The sequence below is a fragment of the Tachyglossus aculeatus genome, chromosome 5 (genome assembly GCF_015852505.1).
Source record: "Tachyglossus aculeatus isolate mTacAcu1 chromosome 5, mTacAcu1.pri, whole genome shotgun sequence".
Taxonomy (NCBI): Eukaryota; Metazoa; Chordata; class Mammalia; order Monotremata; family Tachyglossidae; genus Tachyglossus; species Tachyglossus aculeatus.
This window is the reverse complement of record NC_052070.1, coordinates 29,352,014-29,368,523: the sequence shown is the minus strand read 5'-3', so window position 1 is coordinate 29,368,523 and position 16,510 is coordinate 29,352,014. Positions and strand designations below refer to the sequence as shown.

Below are 16,510 nucleotides of genomic sequence, written 5' to 3'. Positions count from 1 at the left end.
TGAGCGAGTTGTCCACACCTGCTGTCTCCAGTTCCTCTCCTCCAATTCTCTCCTTGACCCCCTCTGACCTGGCTTCCATCCCCTTCACTCCACAGAAATTGCCCTCTCACATGTCAAAAATATCTTCCTTTCAAAAATGATCTCCTTCTTGCCACATCCAACACCCTCTACTCCATCCTAATCCTTCTTGACCTCTCAGCTGCTTTCAACACCGTCAACAATCCCCTTCTCCTGGAAATGTCATGCAACCTTGGCTTCATAGATGCTGTCCTCTCCTGATTCTCCTGTCTCTCTAGCTTCTCTTTCTCAGTTTCTTTCAAAGGCTCCTCCTCTGGCTCCTACCCCTTAACTTTGGGTGCCCCTCAATATTTAGTTCTGGGTCCCCTTCCATTCTCCATTTATAGCCATTCCCTTGAGAACTCATTCATTCCCATGACTTTGACTATCATCTCTAGGAATACGATTCTCAAATCTACTTCTCCAGCTTTGATCACTCTCCTTTTCTGAAGACTTGCATTTCTCCTGCCTTCAGTTCATCTCTTCTTGGACGTCCTGCTGTCATCTCAAATTTAACATGTCCAAAACAGAACTCTTTATCTTCTCACCCACACCCTATCCTCTCCCTGACTTTCCTCTCACTGTAGATAGCACCACAATCCTTCCTTTCTAACAAGTCCATAACCTTGGCGTTATCCTTGACTCCTCTCTCTTTCATTCAAGTACATATTAAGTATGTCACCAAATCCTGCCAGTTCACCTGTCACATTGTTAAAATCTGCCCTACTCCTCTCCATTCAAGCTGCTACAATGTTGATCCAGGCACTTACCCTATCCCACCTTGACTACAGTATCAGCCTCCTCTCTGATCTCCCTGCCTCCTGTCTTTCCCTCCTCCAGTCCATACTTCGCTCTGTTCCCTGGATCATTTTTCTTAAAAAAAAAAAAGAAGTCTATGTTTCCCCACTCCTCAAGAATCTCAAGTGATTCCTCATCAAACAGAAACTCTTTTCCATTGGCTTTGAAGCATTCAATCACCTTACCTATCCTAGCTTACCTCATGGCTCTCCCACTGCCACCCAGCCCACACTCTTCCCTCCTCTAATTCATTCAATCAATCACTGCTGACCCCTAGCCCACATTTTGCCTGTGGCCTTAAACTTCTTCCCCCTTCATATTAGACAAACCACCACCCTCCCCACATTCAAAGCTTTATTTAAGGCACATCTCCAAGAGGTCTTCCCTTATTACTCCCTCATTTCCTCTTTTCCCACTCCCTTCTGCATCACCCTTGCACTTAGATTGTTCCCTTTATTTACCCCTCACTCAACCTCACACCCCCATAATTTATTTCTTCATTTTAATGTCTGGCTCCCCTCCAGCCTGCAAACTCATTGTGGGCAGGGAATGGGTCTGCCAACTCTGTTGTACTGTACTCTCCCACATGCTTACTACAGTGTTCTGCACACAATAAGCACTCAACAAATACGATTGATTGATTGATTGATGAACTCTCTCCACTGAGGCAGCCACTCTCTATAGACTGTAAGCTCCTTGTGGACGCAGTTCTTGTTTACAAACTCTATTGTGTGTTACTCTCCCAAACGCTTAGTACCGTGCTCGGCACACGGTGGGAACTCAATAAATAAAGCTCGCCTCCTCCAGAAGGCCTTCTCAGACTGAGCCCCTCCTTTCCTCTGCTCCTCCTCCCCTTCCCATCGCTCCTACTCCCTCCCTCTGCTCTACCCCTCTACCCGCCCCATAGCATTTCTGTATATTTGTTCATATTTATTATTCTATTTATTTTACTAATGATGTGTATATATCTACAATTCTATTTATTTCAATGCTATTGATGCCTGTCTACATGTTTTATTTTGTTGTCTGTCTCCCACTTTTAGACTGTGAGCCTGTTGTTGGGTAGAGATTGTCTCTATCTGTTGCTGAATTGTACTTTCCAAGTGCTTAGTACAGTGCTCTGCACACAGTAAGCATTCAATAAATATGATTGAATGAATGAATGAATTAGTTAATGACTTCCAATGATTGACTGATTGACTGACTGATAGACTGACCATAACAATCCACACATTCAATGCCCTCCTAAAATCCCACCTCCTACAACAAGCCCTCCCTGAGTAGTTCTCAGTATCCCAAGTCAAATAATCCTACCAGCAATTTCAAGCATTTATGAATTTATTTAGACCCAATCTGAGCATGTTACTCAATTGCTCATTCATTTATTTACTTTGATCATTCTATTTTTCCATTTTTTTTTCAGAAGATCAGTCTCCTTCATTAGAGTGCAAGCTGCTTATGGGTCGGAAATGTGTCACTCCTTTGTTTTGCCCTCCCCAACCACTTTGCCCACTGCACTGTACTCTGTGGGCAATCAGAAAATACTATTAATAATGTTGGTATTTGTTACTATTACTATTACTTGGTGAGTCTGGCTTGCAGCCATCAGGAATGGGATAATGATCTGACTGTCTTTGAGCAGAGGGTTCATGGAGATTGCCACACCAACAAAAAGAATAAAAAACACAGCACGTATGCCTGCCCCAAGGCACTTATGTGCATATCTGTAAATTATATATTTTAGATTTATAACCATCTCATTCTCTAAACATTCTCTCATTCTCCAAGAGAAGCAGCATGGCTCAGTGGAATGAGCACGTGCTTGGGAGTCAGAGGTCATGGGTTTTAACCGTGGCTCTACCACTTGTCAGCTGTTTGACTTTGGGCAAGTCACATAACTTCTCTGTGCCTCTGTTACCTCATTTGTAAAATGGGGATTAAGAATGTCAGCCCCATGTGGGACAACCTGATTACTTTGTATCCCCCCAGTGCTTAGAACAGTGCTTGGCACACAGTATTTATTCAGAGAAGCAGCATGGCTTAGTGGAAAGAGCACGGGTTTGGGAGTCAGAGGTCATGGGCTCTATTCCCGGCTTCGCCACTTATCAGCTGTGTGACTTTGGGCAAGTCACTTAACTTCTCTGTGCCTCAGTTACCATCTGTAGAATTGGGATTAAGACTGTGAGCCCCATGTGGGACAACCTGATTGCCTTGTATCAACCCCAGCTCTTAGAACAGTGCTTTGCACATAGTAAGAGCTTCACAAATACCATAATAATAATAATAATTAAACTGTAAGCTGGTTGTGGACCAGGCATGTGTCTGTTTATTGTTATAGTGTACTCTCCCAGGCACTTTGTATAGTGCTTTGCACAGAGTAAGCACTCAATAAATATGATTGACTGACTCATCATGAATGAATGAATGAAAAAATGTCACCTGGCCCGGTGGCTTACAGATGCAGCAAGGAAGAGGAAATCTCTAAATTCATATGGTATGGAAGAGACAGTAAGTCCCATAACAATTCCAATCATTCACACCTATGCACAATGATAAAACCTCACCATCGGCAACATCAGCTTTGAATTTGAAGCACAGCTATGTAGCGTTCGATCAAAAATATGAGACAGACTCCTGCTTTCTATAAGACAATATATCTATGATGTATTTCTGTCTTGCATTAGACAATAAAGGAGAACAGAAAGAAAGCAATTGTGTTGAATTACTTCAGATAACTTCTCGAAGGTTTTGAAGTTTCTGGTTGGGAAGAGATCATTATTCGGTGAGCTAAGCATCAATAATAGATAACTATACTGGTTTCCCTAGAGGGTTTTATGAGAGGGAGGAGCAGTCAGACAAATTCCCTGAGATGGTCTCAGAGGGGAACAAATTCAAAAATAGGCCTTTGTGGCTTTCTAAAAATGACAGAATCATTTTCCGTGAGACTGGGAAGAACAGTGTGTGAGTTGACTGAGTGGAAATAGGATTTTGACACTGAACTTCCCTCTTCTACTAGGAAACAAGACCTAATTGATGAGATTGTGCCCTGTTGTTTTATGGTAATTCAATCAATCAATGGCATTTATTGAGTGCTAAGTATGCGCAGAGCATGCTACTAAGTGCCTCGGCAGAGTACAACAGGAGAATTTATAAACATATGTTTTGCTCACAAAGAGCTTACAATCTAAAGGGAAATGAGTTTGGTCTAGCTAGTAATAATAATAATAATGATATTTGTTAAGTACTTATTATGTGCCAAGCACAGTGCTAAACACTGGGGTAGATGCAAGATAATCTCCCACGTGGGCTAACATTTTAAGTAGGAGGGAGCACAGGTATTGATTGTTTTTGCATTTTGCAGATGAGGGAACTGAGGCACAGAGAAGTTGAATGACTTGCCCAAGGTCACACAGCAGACAAGTGCTGGATCAGGATTAGAACCCAGATCCTCTGATTCCCAGGCCCAAACTCTTACCATTAGGCAACACTCTTATTACTATTATCATTAGTACTGAACATTAAGGTAATAAAATGGAAACATCAACACGAAATCACTCTCCCACAAGGGGCTCAAAACCTACGTGGAGCAGACAGATACCTAGAAGAATAAGAATAAAATCCAAACAACAATGAAATAAGTTAAAATTCAGCAATCAAAACTATCTGCAACAAGACACTTGAATCAAATATTATTTAGGGGATACAGATTTCAGATGCCTCACAGCCCCAAACAATCAATAGCATCTACTGAGTATTTCAATTAATTATTCCATGTTATTTATTGTGCATCTATGGTGTGCAGAGCACCACACAAGGAGCTTAGTATAATACAATTAGTATGCAATTAGTAAATCAGAAGCAGCATAGCCTAGTAGTAAGAACACAGGCCTTGGAGTCAGAGGATCTGGTTCTAATCCTTTCTCTGCCACATGACTGCTGTGTGCCCTTGGGCAAGCCACTTAACTTCTCTGTGACTCAGTTACCCCATCTGTGAAATGGGAATTGACTCTTAAGCTTCCTCCTATTGACAGTCTCTACCCCAGTGTTTAGAGCAGTACCGGACATGTGGTAAGCACTAAACGAGCACCAAAACTAACTAAGTACCATAACCGAATGCAATCCCTACACTCGTAGAGCTTACAATCTAGTGTGTGAAGCACTAGGTAAAGAAAGAGCCCAGGCTTTGGAGTCAGAGGTCATGGGTTCAAATCCTGGCTCCACCAATTGTCAGCTGTGTGACTTTGGGCAAGTCACTTAACCTCTCTGGGCCTCAGTTCCCTCATCTGTGAAATGGGGATGAAGACCGTGAACCCCCTGTGGGACAACCTGATCACCCTATAACCTCCCCAGCGCTTAGAACAGTGTTTTGCCCATGGTAAGCGCTTAATAAATGCTATTATTATTATTATTATTATTGTTTTACAGGTGGGTGAAAGTATTATAGCATAGAAAAACTTGAAGGGGCACAGGTTGTGATTTAGGTGATGGTCTTGTTAGCCGAAGTTCTCACGTTCTTGGTGCTACTTTTGGGCTTTCAGCACAATGGTTCCATTTACCTCCTTGGTTTTGGAGTCTGAAATGGCTCTCCCATCTTAGGACCTGACCTGCCCAGCGGAGAAACTCTGATGTCACTCCCTGACCCCTCCTGGAAAACCGTCTTTTAGCATCCCAGCCGCTGATCTTCTAACTGCGATGGTGTATCCACTGGGGACCAGAGCTGTTTTTCATCTGTGTGTGAACACTGGGGGGTATTTCCTATCATCCATTTGTCCCGGTTAGTTTCACTTACAGCTGTGCTAACCTACAATGGGATGATGGATCCTTCCTCCCACCCCTCCGTGGTTCAGATAACTCATGTCACCCTTAATGATAATTACATTCTGGTATTTTTAGAAGGCTGCTTCTCTCATGTGCCGCCCTGCCCACTGAAGCTGTGATCTCATCTCATCACGGAGAGGAGAGGTTTGAGCGTTAGTCAGGCAGGGCATTGCCAAAATAACTTCTCCATAATGGTGGGGGTGGCTGGGGGGAGAGCAGGCCACTATTTGATAGATGGTGTCTGTCTACCCTGGTTAGACTGGGTGATGGTAGGTAGATGCTGGGATCACATGGCTCAGTGGAAAGAGCAGGGGCTTGGGAGTCAGAGATCATGGGTTCCAATCCCAGCTCCGCCACTTGTCAGCTGTGTGACTTTGGGCAAGTCACTTCACTTCTCTGGGCTTCAGGTACCTCATCTGTAAAATGGGGATTAAGACTGTGAGCCTCATGTGGGACAACCTGATCACTCTATCCCCCCCACCCCCCAGTGCTTAGAACAGTGCTTTGCACATAGTGAGCTCTTAACAAATACAATTATTATTATTATTATTATCCTGGATCTACAGTTGCAGTTTGAAAGCAGGGCTATATCAGGCTGGCTCATCCTGGGTCTGGAGGGAGCTCTGTCAGCCTTTCTCATGCAGAGAGGAGTAGAGAGTACTCAGTGCTGTTAGCAGGAGTGAATTCTCCTGGAGTCAAGAACTAAATGTGTAGGTGCCTATGCGGGTGTTTTGGTGCATGACTGACAAACTTTCAATAGCACCATGGGAGCTTGGGAAGCAGTGCAGCAAGAGATGGGGCTAGGAGGTTGCAGGGGAGGGAGAGAAGGGGAGGTAAAAGAAAGGGCAAGGAGGAGAGGGAGGTGGGAAAGAAGGGAGGAGAAGAGGGAAAAAGTAAATGAGGAAAGGGGATAATGATGGAATAACCACTCTTCCTGCTAAATTACCCTCTTTCTCTCCTTCCTACCGACCCTTCTTATTTATTTGCTTAGTTATTTATTTATTTATTTATTTATTTATTTATTTATTTATTTATTTATGTATTTATGGAAGGTGTTTAGCACTTACTATGTGTCAGACACTGTACTGAGCACTGACGGAGTTACAAAATAGTCAAGTTGGACACAGTTTGTGTCCCACATGGGACTCACAGCCTTAATCCCCATTTTACAGGTGAGGTAACTGAGGCATAGAGAAGTGAAGTGACTTGCTCAAGGTCACACAAAAGAGAAGTGCAGTGCAAGGATCAGAACCCAGGTCCTTCTGACTCCTAGACCCATGCTCTATCCGCTAGGCCATGCAGCTTTTCTGACCCTCATTGGGCTTCCAGGCTGGACCCTAGCATTCCTGGCTCCAGAGCACAGTGAGAATCGGCCCTGGGCCCACTTGATCTTGTTCTATCCACTGGGCTGCTCTGCTTCTCTGCCCCTCACTGGAATCCCAGGCTGGGCCCTCACACTTCTGGCTCCAGAGCACAGTGGGAATTGGCCACCCGGTGGCCCCCTCACCCTCCCAGCAGGGGACAGGAGACGGAACTAACAGCACAGTTAGTGTATCAAATTTAAATGCGATTGATTTCCACAGGGTCATGTCTGGTCCCTTCCACACGTCCTAGGACCAGGGGCAGCTACTTCTGGCTGCTCACCCGCCCAAAAGCTGTGAGACCAAAGCTAACAGCTTTGCCCCCATGGCACCCATGACTGCCTTCCCCATGTTTCAAATTCACTTCACTTCTCTGTTCCTCAGTTATCTCATCTGTAAAGTGGGGATGAAGACTGTGAATCCCATGTGGGACATCCATTGTGTCCAACCTGACTAGCTTGTATCTACTCCAGTATTTAGAACAGTGCTTGACACATCGTAAAGGATTAACAAATACCATCATGATTATTATTACTGGGGACTAGCCTGCCACCCCTTTCCCAGGACTGGCTTCAGGGACCTCGTCTACAAAGCATTCCTGCCCGTCATGTGTCTTCTCAGCACCTCGAGCTTCTTCCCAGCACCTACACAGGCAGATTCCAAAAAGTGAGATCCCTATAAATATGAATGTATTCTCAGTAGGGAAACCCCCAATAAAATCCAGGTTACAACCTCTTTTGCCTGGATCGAATACACTCAATGGCTATCTGATTCGAAGAGATTAGTTTAGGTTCCAGTACCGAACAAAGGAGATACAACCAAATGTGACAATTCTCGTACAATTTCCTTAATCTCACACGCCAACAAGGTGTTGCTAAAGGTTATACAGTATCTAATGGGGACCTACATGGAACATGAATTGCCTGATGTTCAAACTGGATTCCATTCTGGATGAGGGATGTGAGGTATTATTGCTGATGTCTGTTGGCTAATTGAAAGAACAAGAGAATGTCAAAAGAAAGTCAACATGTGCTTTATTGATTGCAGTAAGGTTTTCAACTGCGTGGATCATGGAAAGCTCTGTATCACATCAAGGAAAATGGGCATGCCGGAAAATTTAATTGCATTAATACAGAACCCGTATGCTGGGCAGAAGGCGACAATAAGAACAGAATATGGAGAAACGGATTGGTTTCCCATTAGTAAGGGTGTAAGACAAGGATGTATATTGTCACCTCATCTGTTCATCCTTTATGCCAAATACATAACAAGAGAAGCCGGATTGGATGAAGATGAACGGGGAGTATAGATTGGAGGAAGGAATAAAAACAGCCTTCGTTAGGCTGATGATACTAGCAGAAAATGAAGAAGATTTGAAGGGCTTATCAGTAAATGTTAAGGCAGAGCAAAAAGATGGGCCTGCATTTCAAATGTCAAGAAGACAAAGATCATGAAAACTGAAAGTTTTAACACATTTATATTGGATGGAAAGAAGACTGAAATAGTTGACAATTTTTCTCTCCTGGGATCGATAATCAATAATAAAAGAACTAGGAGTCAAAATGTGCTGAAAATTAATGTTAGTAAAATTTGCTATGAAGAACCTGGAAAAAAAAAACATGCTAATGTAACAATTGCCACAAAAATACAAATTGTCAATTTTATGGTGTTTCCAGTGACAGTGCATGGATCTGAAAGCTAGACAGTGAACAAAAAAGAATACAAAGATCATCGATTCTTTTGAAATGTGGTGTTGTAGAAGGCTTCTGCGAGTAATATGGACTGCCCTCAAAAACAAACACATGGATTTTGGATCAAATTAAGCCAACGTGGTCTTTGGAAGACCAAATTATTTGATTAAGATTCACATATTTTGGGCACATCAGGAGGACTAATTTCTGGAGAAGACACTAATGCTAGGAAAAGTCCAAGAAAACACGGAGGAGGCAGACCAGCAGCTAGAAGGATAGAAACTATAACAGTGATAGTAGAAGAACTGTTAGCAAGGTTTCAGATTATGGTAGAAGATAGGACCTTCTGAAGAAAATATATCCATAGAGTCACGATTAATCAGAAATGACTCGATGGCATTTGATAATAATAATAATAATAATAATGTTCCCCTCCAGGCACTTTTCACTTCCCTATAGGCATCCCAGTGCTTGCATTCTTCTCCCGTTCAGGGGTAGGAGCCTCACTTTTCTAGAATCCTGACTGTCGGTCTCTGAAACTTGGGATCCTCTTGGATTCCCTATCTCTGCCCTTGGTCCATCCAGGGTCCACAGTATTAGCTTTCCCCATATCCTGCTCTCCCAGAACCACAGCTCACTTCCCCTCACTTCAAAATAGCCAAAGATCTCCTCCTTCTCCTCATCCTACCCTTTTACTTCCTCTTCTATCCTTCTTTATGACTGGTTTGCCTTTCACTTTAAAGAGGGGCACTAAGGAGTGACTCATTTGGCTTCCTTCTCCCTGTCCTAAGTGTCGGGGCGGGTAGAACTCATCTTCACAGTGCCATCACGCTTTTAGAGCTGGTGCCAGAATGTGGAGGAGCGTGTATGAGCAGGGAACTTTTCATGAGGTATTAGAGCTGTCCTCTTAGTGTCAAATCTGGAGAGTTTCCAGTACTCTACCAGTTTTGACTACAGGAGGGAGAGTCAAGCAGAGGCATAACCATTCCATTCCAAGCTTGAGCAGTGGCTAGTGAGTGGAAGGCACTCTGCTACAAGTAAAAAATCACCTGTGCTGGGCAGCAGCAGCATGGGAGAAAGTAGAGGGCAGAGACTCATTTATTGTGTGGAAGGAGGCACTTCCATATTTTTACGAAGAAAACTCTATGGATACAATACCAGAAAGATTGCAGACGGACGTGGGGTGTTCTGGGAGAGATGTGTCCGTGACGTCTCTATGAGTCAGATATGACATGACAGCATAAAACAACAACAACAGAGTTGTACATTGTCCCTTGGTCTGACAGAGAAAGAAAGTAGAGAGAAATGTCCATAACACAAGTGGAGTGTTCCCATTCCCATCAGAAAAGCCCTTCTGACAGATCTATGAAAATGCCCAGACTCAACCATAAAAGCAAAGGGAGAAACTAGTAAATGAAAGGAACTCAGATCCCTAATCTCTCTCCTAATTCCTTCCTCATCCATCCACATGCAGCTCACCCACCCTGTCACCCACCCTCCACCATGCAGCCATACAGGGACTCAAGTCATCTATCATTTTATGGTTTTCAATCACTTATTTTCCACTCATGACAGAAAGAAGATAAATAATACATGTTCCAAGTTAGAATAGTTCTTAACCTCCAGGAAATCCTTTGGTCAAGGAATCATATCGTTGTCTCTTAGCTGGAAATATCACACAAGAACAACCCAGAACAATATGACTTGGTTGTCTTCTTAATGGGCACAAGTCCAAAATGCAATATAAGCAGTTCACATTGGTACCTGGTATAGAAGCTCAGCAGCCTTCTAATAAGAATTGAATGCAATGCACTGTCTCCCTTTAGCTTCTCTATTAGAGACTAAAAACCTTCTCCCATTTTTTTTTTTCCTAAATACCTTTATGGGAGGAGGATTTTCTGAATTTTCAGGACGTAAGAGCATTTTCCAGATTGATGAACTGCAAATCTTTGAGATTGTTTATGTCGAAGTTTCAACTGAAACAATTTTCCTGACAGTACCTAGCATTTGCTTCCATTCCAATCAAATTGCTATATGTCATTTAAATTTAATTTATGAGAAGGTTAAATTAACACTTCTACCTTATTTGGCTATTTAACAACATGATACATGTTGATATTGCCCTTAAGTAGATGTAACTTTAATCGTAAAGTTGCTTCCTAAATTCAACTGTATAGCTGATTTTCTTGGAAAATCATTACACTTTCAGGAGACTTCCAGGAGCTAGAGATAACAATGCTGGGTAATGTTGCATTTTAAATCTTGTGTTACGGTGCAGTTTTAGTGCAGTTGTTACCGTGCTTGTTGAAGAGTTAATATTTGGACTTATTTCAGGCATCTCAGCTCACTACTACACACTTCCGCTAACCCCAGGAAAGCACAGCACTTCACATCAATTGGCAGCAGAGGAGCATAAACAATGAGCTCTTAGAATACAAACATACCATTAATCAATCAATCAGCGATATTTATTGAGTGCTTACTATGTGCAGAACACAATACTAAGTGCTTGGGAGAATACAGTACAACGGAGTTGAGAGACAAGTTCCCTGCCCACAGTGAGCTTACTGTCTAGAGCATTGAAGTCATGCTTAGTGGGACATGTGAGTTGGTCAATCAGTCATATTTATTGAGCACTTACTCTGCACAGAACACTGTACTAAGTGCTAGGGAAAGTACAGTACAACGATATTACAGACACAATCCGGTGATCTTACAGTCTAGAGGGGAGGAGGATTTTCCTCAAAAATCTCCAGTGGCTACCAATCAATCTGCGCATCAGGCAGAAACTCCTCACCCTGGGCTTCAAGGCTCTCCATCACCTCTCCCCCTCCTACCTCACCTCCCTTCTCTCCTTCTACAGCCCAGTCCGCACCCTCCGCTCCTCCACCGCTGATCACCTCACCGTACCTCGCTCTCGCCTGTCCCGCCATCGACCCCCGGCCCACGTCATCCCCCGGGCCTGGAATGCCCTCCCTCTGCCCATCCACCAAGCTAGCTCTCTTCCTCCCTTCAAGGCCCTATTGAGAGCTCACCTCCTCCAGGAGGCCTTCCCAGACTGAGCCCCTTCCTTCCTCTCCCCCTCGTCCCCCTCTCCATCCCCCTCATCTTACCTCCTTCCCTTCCCCACAGCACCTGTATATATGTATATATGTTTGTACATATTTTTTACTCTATTTATTTATTTATTTATTTTATTTGTACATAACTATTCTATTTATTTTATTTTGTTAGTATGTTTGGTTTTGTTCTCTGTCTCCCCCTTTTAGACTGTGAGCCCACTGTTGGGTAGGGACTGTATATGTTGCCAATTTGTACTTCCCAAGCGCTTAGTACAGTGCTCTGCACATAGTAAGCGCTCAATAAATACGATTGATGAGGAGACTGCAAGAAGACTAGACAACTAGAGTCCTAAAAACTCCTAACTAGAGAACTGAAATGGAATAACCATAAACAGTGTGACATAATGAAACAAAATCCTTAAACCACGCTGCATAGCAGTGGACATTTTGGAGATAATAGCAGAAGTCCAGCCAATCCATAAATCAATCAGTCAGTTGCATTTATTGAGTGCTTATCCTACTAAGCACTTGGGAGAATATTATATAATAGACTTGGTAGACATTATTGCTGCCCGCAGGAAGTTTACAGTCTCGAGAGGGAGACAGTCATTAAAATGGAATACAGATAGGGGAAACGACAGAGTGTAAGGATATGTGAGGGTGGCAGTGAGGCCTAGGGGATAGAGCACAGGCCTGTGAGTCAGAAGGACCTGGGTTCTAATCTCATCCCTGCTACTTGTCAGCTGGGTGACCTTGGTCAAATCACTTAACTTCTTGGTACCTCAGTTACCTCATCTGTAAAATGTGGATTGTCTGTGAGCCCCATGCAGGACAGGGATCATGTCCAACCTGAATTGTATCCGCCCCAACGCTTAATACAGTGCCTGGCACATAGTAAGAGCTTAACAAATACTACAGTTATTATCATTATTGGTACTGCGATTCATCTGACATGTGGCAATCAGAAGTGGGGTGACTCATTTAGAGTGGAGGCTTCAGGAAGACCGTGACACCAAGAGGAAAGAACAGCATTCAGGGCCGTCAGTGAATTCAACAGTGCAGCAAGGGGAAATCTTGGGTGTTTGTATACATTGGTCTGAGCAGTCCTGCTTCCCGCCACACACATCACTTTTCACAATCACTAATTTCTTCTTTGAACTCAAAGGGCTGCTCTGCAGATATCTTAATAAGTGAGTTGAACTGAGTTCAACTCCACCTCACACTCGACTTTCCAAAAATCACAAACGTTATTTCCCCCCCCTTCTTCAAAACTTGGCTCCTTGCAGTCAGAAATATCGATTGTACCCAACTACTTGAAACATAAACAAAATTAAACTTTAGAGTTGGCTTATTGGTAGCCTTAATATGCTGGCATTTTTCTAACTCTGAAGAGTATCACATTCGTTCACTCCTAAAGCCCATTATCTTGTCTTGTCTGATGCTGTTGAGTCATTTCCTAACTATAGTGACTTCATGGACACATCTCTCCCAAAATGCCCCACCTCCATCTGCAATCATTCTGGTAGTGTATCCACATGGTAAAAATGTGAAAGTTGCTTACTATTGCCTTCTTCCACGCAGTAAACTTGAGCCTTCACCCATGACTCTCTCCCATGTTGCTGCTGCCCAGTCCAGGTTTGTGTTGACTTGTGGCAATTTGCCTTCCACTTGCTAGCCACTGCCCAAGCTACGAAAGGAATGGGTCTGCCTCTGCTTGACTCTCCTTCCCTTGGCTGAGACTGGTAAAGTCCTGGAAACTCTCCAGGTGCAATCCTGGGAGAGGAATGCCCATTATAGACACCCATTATAGACTACAGCTAGACCAGTGTTTTTCAAACAGGTAAGATAAAAATTGATAAAAATCAAATGGCATAATATCATTCATGAAGTCACTTTTCGCCTTACAGACCGTTGCCTCTGCCAACTATGGTGGTTAAAAGAAATGTCTTTAATGTTGAATAAATAGGCTAAATTAGAAGAAATCAAAGATCAAATGGCACTGGTTGGCGATATCAGGAATTCTGGAGGGTTTGAAGAAACAACTACTACCCTGGGGGAAGAAAGGATAGGTTGGTGATAAAATGTATCACAAGCCCTGGTCACTGCACGGACAGAAGCTTGCGGGTGGACAGATTGGCTCTAATCTATGATCTGGGTACCTTTCTCCCTGGGGACCTTAGTGCAGCATCATCCCAAGTATACAAGTGCTTAAGGGGTACAAATCCAAGTGCATAGGTGACAGAGAAGGGAGGGCAAGTAGGGAAATGAGACTTTAGTCATGGAAGTTATTTTGTAGAAGGATATTTATTGAGCATCTACTTCGTGACGAGCATTGTGCTAAATGCTTGAAAAAGCACAATAAAGGTAGAAGACATGATTCTGGTCAATATGTGTATCTCCCTCTAGTCTCTTCCTTCTTCATTCAATTCCTCTTGCTGTTCCACCAGCTTAGAGCTTCCTCCTTCCCCAGATGCAGTAGACCATAGTATTACCCATATTCAATTCCCTCTTAAAATCTGACCTCTTCCGACACTCCCTTTTTTAAATGGCATTTGCTGAATGCTTACTGTGGGCCAGGCACTGTTCTAAGCATGGGGTAGATATAAGGTAATCAGGTTGGACGCAGTCCCTATCCCATAAGGGGCTCACGGTCTTAATCCCTGTTTTACAGATGAGGTAAATGAGGCATAGAGGACTTAAGTGACTCGGCCAAGGTCACACAGCAGAGAGGTGGCAGAGCCGGGACTAGGACCCACGTCCTTAGGACCATCAGGCCAGTGCTCTATCCACTAGGCAATGCTGCTTCCCATACCCCAAATTGTCTCAACCTACTGGAAATCTCCAACACCTATTGTTTCCTCAGGCCCCAGCTCCGAGGCAGAGAGGTGACCCTCATGCTGACTCTAATACGGAGCCCTGCACTCAGAACCTCTGCTGCCACAGGTTTGAAGAAACCCACCCCGGCTGCTGTGGCCAGTTTTCCCCCCTGCTCCTTCCTCTCCCTGTCTTCAAAACCACGGTCAGGGTTGAGCTCTACGGTGTGTGTGCTGAAAAGGGAGATTCCAGCCACGTTGTCCTCTCCACAGTCTGAGGTGAACCCCACAGTGCAGAGAGGGGTTCACCTTCCCCTCCCCTTCTCCATCCCCTCTTGCCTGCAGCACCATCTGAGAGCATTAACCGCTGCTGCTTCGGAGCATCTCCACAGTGTACAGCAGGTGCCTCCTTGCCCATTCACAATAGCCCCAACCCCTACCACTTTACAATTAGTATTATTAGTATTATTGTTATCACTACTCCTATCATCCATTCGTTCAATCGTATTTATTGAGCACTTACTGCGGGCAGAGCCCTGTACGAAGAACTTGGGGGAGTATAGTACAACAATGAACAGACACATTCCCTGCCCACAACGAATTTACAGTCTAGGTGGGTATTGGTTTGCTTTAGTGTATGTATAACTAAAGCATTCTCACATTTATTAGTTCATTTCAACCCTCACAACCACCCTGTAAATGAGGGAGAAAAGGCAGTTATTATCATGGCTGCTGTTGCTACTACTACTATTACTGCTATTACTACTACTACTAGCAGCATAGTGTACTGTAGTGGGAGTCAGAAAGTCATGGGTTCTAATCCTGGCTCTGCCCCTTGTCTGTTTGTATAATCTTGGGCAAGTCACTTCACTTCTCTAGGCCGCAGTTACCTCATCTGTAAAGTGAGTATTGAGATTGTGAACTCCATTTGGGACAGGGGCTGTGTCCAACCCAATTTGCTTGTAACCACCCCAGGGCTTACTTAGTCCATCATCAATCGTATTTATTGAGTGCTTCCTATGTGCAGATCACTGTACTAAGCGCTTGGGAAGTACAAATTGGCAACATATAGAGACAGTCCCTACCCAACAGTGGGCTCAGTGCCTGGTATGCAGTAAGTACTTAACCAATACCACAGTTATTATTATTATCACTGTTACTACAATTATTACTGCTTACTATCTGAGAAGAAAATAACACTTGTGATCCAATGGTCAGCCACCAGTGACAGCCATCTATCCACAGAACTTCTTAGGTGAGGGCCAGCCAGGAGGGCCTGACTTTAAGGGTCACACACTTTGACCATTGCTTCCTGGTTCCATTCCACATCCAGGTAGCAAGGATTCTCCTATCCCTGCTAGGTCAGCCCCCACTAACTCCTTGCCTCCTGCTCTCACCTGGGGATTTCTCCACTGCCCTTCTGGGCACCCTGAGGCCCAGCTAAGAAGCCAAAACCTGGGTCTGGCAGAAGGGGAGCTTGTTTGGGAAGGGTGTTCCCTGACTCACCCTGCCCCTCTCCTCTGGCCGGTGCTGATGTTCCAGAGAGGATATCCATCAGAAAACTCTCCAGCAGCCCCTGACTCATACATCGTGCTTAATAATTAGCAATGGGGGAACAAGAAATCCAATTATGGCTTAGGCCCCGCGCACTCCTGTGTTGATCTAATTCAATTTGGGTTCTGCATGATTGGTTAATAAAACTGCTTGGGAGCCTCTTAGTTCACAGAGCTCTGTCCAGACCTGCCTGGTTCAGTGGGTGCACATACTTATTGCCTTTGGGCATCTCCTTTCCTTCCAACTTCTTCTCCCTGCTCACAACTGGCCATGGGCCAGAATCAACAGCCAGTGAATTCAACCGACAGTAGCTCCTGATATTCTTAACGATGTCTGCTTTTTCCACCTTAACTCCT

General features: G+C 43.9%; 1 non-coding gene across 1 annotated transcript; it reads left to right on the top strand.

Moving 5' to 3' along the window:
- Positions 1-9,626: 9,626 nt before the first annotated feature.
- Positions 9,627-9,764, top strand: LOC119928973. Its single transcript, XR_005451118.1, has one exon. It is a non-coding gene; the product is annotated as a small nucleolar RNA SNORA7 (small nucleolar RNA).
- The last annotated feature ends 6,746 nt before the right edge of the window (positions 9,765-16,510 follow it).